Source organism: Gossypium raimondii, chromosome 2, assembly GCF_025698545.1.
Source record: "Gossypium raimondii isolate GPD5lz chromosome 2, ASM2569854v1, whole genome shotgun sequence".
NCBI lineage: Eukaryota > Viridiplantae > Streptophyta > Magnoliopsida > Malvales > Malvaceae > Gossypium > Gossypium raimondii.
The window spans coordinates 39,123,072-39,128,284 of NC_068566.1; the positions used below are offsets into that span (position 1 = coordinate 39,123,072).

The 5,213-nt window shown below is 33.9% G+C and overlaps 1 long non-coding RNA gene across 1 annotated transcript; it reads left to right on the forward strand.

Moving 5' to 3' along the window:
- The first annotated feature begins 1,651 nt into the window (after window positions 1-1,651).
- LOC128034786 (uncharacterized) lies at window positions 1,652-2,478 on the forward strand. Its single transcript, XR_008190879.1, has 2 exons — window positions 1,652-2,072; window positions 2,205-2,478. It is a non-coding gene; the product is annotated as an uncharacterized LOC128034786 (long non-coding RNA).
- Window positions 2,479-5,213: the final 2,735 nt, after the last annotated feature.

Here is a 5,213-nt window from a genome sequence, read left to right on the forward strand (position 1 = left end):
TGCACATGAAAATGAACTTGGCCGAAAGCTTGCTTATCCAACAATGAGGGATTTGGTTTTTACTAAATGAAAGAGATGAAGATGATAGTTTATTCATCTTTTGTTTAAGGTAAAATTATTATTTAATTACATTTTTAACCTTACTATTAACTTATAACCTATATAAAATGCATGTACATAAATGTCCACTATTTTATAACTATTATTTTATAACTATTATTTTATAATTGCTAAATAAAACCCTCCAACCATTATTTTATAACTATTTAACACATATAACTAATAACAATTAAATTTTGCAACTTTTACTATTTAGTCATTTTCTTTAATTAACTATCTAAACACTAAAATTTTCTAACCAAATTTTAATATAACACTTTAATAACCTTATAAATAATAAATAAGTAATAAAATACTAACTAACTGGTCAAAATTATGGTCTCAAAACCATTATTTGTGACACCATTAAAAATTGGCTATTACTCCTGAACTAGGGTTCTGTTCAATCAGCTAGTAGTTAACCTAATTATTACCTCTCTGCCTCTAACTAAGCTAACTAGTTAGCAAGAACTACTTACCTTTTGACCTCACAGTTTAGACAGAGACAGACTAAGTGATACTCAATAGACTATTCTCTCGACCTCATCTATCTGGATAACTTCCTAGGGTTGTCAAGCCTAGGGTTTATGGTCTCTCAACCTGAGCCAATTGATCCGACAAGTAACCCTAAAATAGTCATTAAGTATTCCTACATCTGCTCGTTAATCTCCCGCAGATCTTTAGTTACCCATGAATCTAAATGCAAAAATCTCTAGATTGAATTTCAATATTGATGCAATATTGAAAGACAAAAGATGGAGTAAAGAAATCAATTCGGAATATAATTTAGGTGCAGAAACTTCAAGATCTGTAATAATGTTGAGCGAATCAAAATATTGAACACGAAAAGGAATCGTTCATGAACTGAGCTGAAAAATAAAAAGATTACAAAAACCAAAATCTAATTTAAGAATTCAACTAAACTAAAGGGAATAGGTCCCCAATTAAGTTTTGAGCATTCCTATTTATAGAAGTCCTATTAGATGACTCATTTAGACCTAATACAGATGACTAAACATTACTAAATTGGGTTGTGCAGACAAAAACACCATTGACGTTTTAACAGGCCTTATCGTAGTTGTGTCGCGGCACACTTAAGCCCATGTTATGACACCGAAAGCAATATACTCCATTGGTAGTCTAGAAGGTGTGCCACGACATCCTCTGGTACGTATCATGACATGGACAACAATATACTTCCTAGGCATTCTGGATGGTGTGTTGCAACATAGAGAATGTGTGTTGCAACATAGGAGGCAGTCCACTGACTCATTGGCTTAAATTGGGGTCCTACACACTCAACTAGCACGTTAGTCCTCCCTTTGGTCCAAATCAATCTAAAAGGTCATAACACACTCCAAATTGCTCGTTTTATTATCTAAGTACTCTAAATGGAAAGTTAACAAAAACTTTACTTATTGCTAGAAAACAAGCTCCCTAAGTATTGAAAATGACCTAATTTGCCACAATGACTGTTGTATTTTATGAAAAAACAAACTCAAAACCACCGAACATCTTTTTCGCTACTAAATTATGAGCAAGAATTGTTGGAACTCATTGAGTACTGTCAGGCCCTCAATTCAGACCAACTGTACTTGGAACGAGTGGCTTAAAGGCAACATCCAGAGCTTTCCAAAAAAATCACAAAATCTCTATGTACTTAGTTTTCTATTTTTTTTTTCTTTGGGAAATCTGGTTTTTGAGGAACTCTCTTATCTTGAGTCTCATAACTGTCATGTTAGCCTGGAGAAAAGGATCATCAACAAAGTCGGGGAATTTTTTGCCCTTACTGGTCGTCTCCGTCGCTACCCTATCCCAGATCTACATCCTGTTTCTTATCACCTGCTCCAGGCGTTATAAAAATCAATATAGACGGTTCTTCTAGTGAAAATTCAAGTTAAGAACGAGTCTGTCCAGTCTTGAGAAATCATAGGGGCAAATGGATTCGAGGCCCCTTCAAACACATTCTGATGGTCACTATCTCTTGCGTTTGAGCTTAATATTTCTCATATCAAAATTGAAAGCGATGTTGAAATTGCCATTAAGTCGATTACTAATGATAAAATCTCTAATCATGCTCTCTCTACTCTTGTTATTGATTGCAGGTTGTTTATGTGTAGATTTGTCTCAACCTCTATCAAGCATACCTATAGGGAGGGGAACCAATGTATGGATTGGTTAGTTCGGTTAGGGAGCAACTTTCAACAAGACAATCTTAGAACTTCTTGTAATAGGAATATTTTGTGTTTTTGTTTGAAACCCCATCTTGTATTGAGGCTCTGTTGAAACCTGATGCGTACATCACTGTTATGTACGGAATTTATTTTAATTAATCTAAAAGTTGTCTTTTGATAATAAAAAAAGAAATATTCGTGGGAATCTTAGCAATGCTATCATTCATAAATACCTAATGTTTGACATTTGAGCTTTTACAATAAAAAGGTAGGCCCTTACAGTAGATAAATTAATAATGGATTGATGTTTCTTTGATCTCTCCAACCAATTGGAACTGCACTAATTTCTAGTTTTATCAAAAAGGTCTTTTGAAGGTTTGAAAGGTTACATATATAATGAAAAATTTTAATCTTTTCAAATCCTCATGTAAGACAAGATGTTAATGCCGATTTTTGTTCATTATTAAAAAAGAGTTTAAAAGGAAAAACTAGAGATGGGTATCCATATTAGAGGAAAGGAAATGAAACTTGGTTATTACATTGAAATTAAGCGTTGAATGGAACTAGAAACAAATAAGGTGGTGCTATCTATCTCTATGATTGACAAGTTGTTGGAATGAAATTGCTGCATGATGAATGGCTAGGATGACTTGGTTTAATGTGGTGGAATGGTTGGTCCAAAGACGCAAACAAATCGAACGACACGTTGAATAGTTAGTAAGCAGTAAGCAATAGTTGGAGCCATATCTGAGGTGGCGCGTGTTGGGGCCTCGGGGGAATTGGGTTTGGATTGCTTATGTACGCTTAATAACTGAATTTTTTAAACTAAATTTAATTATTATTATTTACAAAGGGTGTAATTGCTCCTAATAATTATATTTTTCTTCCAATTTTATTACCTAAAAAGTTGTTTTTAATTTCTTTTATTTTAAAAGGATATCTCAAACTATATCAAATTCATGTCCAACTTTTTAAAAAATTATTTTTATAATTATAACGCTATTGAGACACAGTACTTTAACTAATTTTCCTTTTCTTTTATTTAATCATTATATTTAATAAACCCCAACTACTATTTTTCTCTTCATAATTTTTCTCAGTGATATAAGCTTAGATTGAAAAAAATCAATATTGTAAGTGTACCAATATTTTAATCTTTGAATACTTGGTGACTGGTTTATATCTTTAATTCCATATTATCTATTGTAAGCTAGATAGAAATTAGGGTTTTTTTTATGTGCAAATCTAACAAGATGAAGAAGGAGGTAAAGATAGGTGATTCACTTTACTTGGGGAAAATTGGAGAGCCACTGATAATGGTAGTTGAATGAGGTGAAGTATGGATCAGGAGATAAGGTTGAAGAAGGATAATGTCTTAGAGAGAGAGTTGTCTTCTTTTCTTCCAAAACTGTGGGCTTTTATACCTTTAGCTGCAATCTTGAGTTGTTACATGTTGAGTTCTATTGCTTGGTCAAAGGCAAGTGGCTAAGTGGTCCACCACTATAAGCTTAGGTAGGTCGCAATTATGTCACGGGGCTAGAACTTTAATCTAGCAAACCACGCGGTCTTAGGTGATTTCTTGAGTTCAAATTCATCTAAGTCAGCTTTACACTCAAAAAATGAGAATTCTCATAGAATTTCTCTAAGGCACCGAAGCAAAGTAGAAGGGAACTCGAAAGAGAAAAAAGCCATGAACGAACAAATAATTCATAAGAAAACAACGCTCATAAGGTGTTTGAGTAAATGCTCTCAAATGTATTCTACTTTGAGTAATTACTTTTCGCCCAAAGTTTGATGCATAACCCACCTCTCCCTTAGGTGGTAGTCCCACTGATAACTCAACAGACTTCATATCGATATTTTGCCCTTTAACATTTCCAAGGGGGTCTTTGTAGCATTTTGATCTACCAAGTTAATATTCCCACCACATGGAACATCCTTGGCTTGCTGGATTCTCGAAAATACCTTTGTTCTACCCCTCATGTCTTAACTCACCAACACAACACATTTTTGTTGTTGAGCATCCAATATACAAATGCAGTCGACAAAAGGAACCAAAAAAGCATTAATCTTGTCAAGAAAATCCCAACCAAGTACAAATTCATAATCATCTAAGTGAATTACCTTAAAGTCTTCATTAGCTTTCCATTGACCGATCTGTAGCTCCACTCCTTATGCTACTCCCACTGTTGGGACTTCTTTGGAATTAACCATCTTGATCTTCTTGGTCAATTCGCTAACTGAGAGATCAAGCTTACCCATAACTTTCTCTGATATGCAAAGGTCTATACCTCGGTATTAACAAGAGCATTATTTGTTTGACCTATGATATTGATGTCTACATACATCAAGCATTTCTACTTATGATTCCTCTTTGCTTTTGCAGAATTGAGTATCATTGATCCAAGCTTCAATACCTTATCCTCAACAAGCTTCGCTTCATCTTCCTTACTAATCGCTAACAACTTAGATCACTCTGGATAGTCCCGCATCCTTTACGGACCACAATATAAGAAGCATTTCACTGGCTTCTTCTCATTCTCTCTGACCCTCTTGGCTTTGACAGAACACACGATCGAACCAAGTCTTATTGTTGCTTCGTGACCGCCTTTGGACGTACTAACATCCAGAATATGAATACTGCAACAAAAGATAAAGAATTGAGGCGGTGTCCGCAAGTATACGAGTTAGGTTGTAATATAGTTTTTACAACAAAGTAGGTAAGTACTTCGAGTATTGTACCCAAGGGAGGCAAGTACTAAATTAATGTTAACTGAAATACAAATAAATTAATTAGTAGATTAAATAAATTATAGTACGATGAAATATAAAGAAGAATTTTTGGATTTTTATAAATGATGAAATAAAATATGTATAAATAAAGTAGACTTCAAAAAACTTAATTTATAAACTTAATCAAATTTAGGCATGGGTGATTAG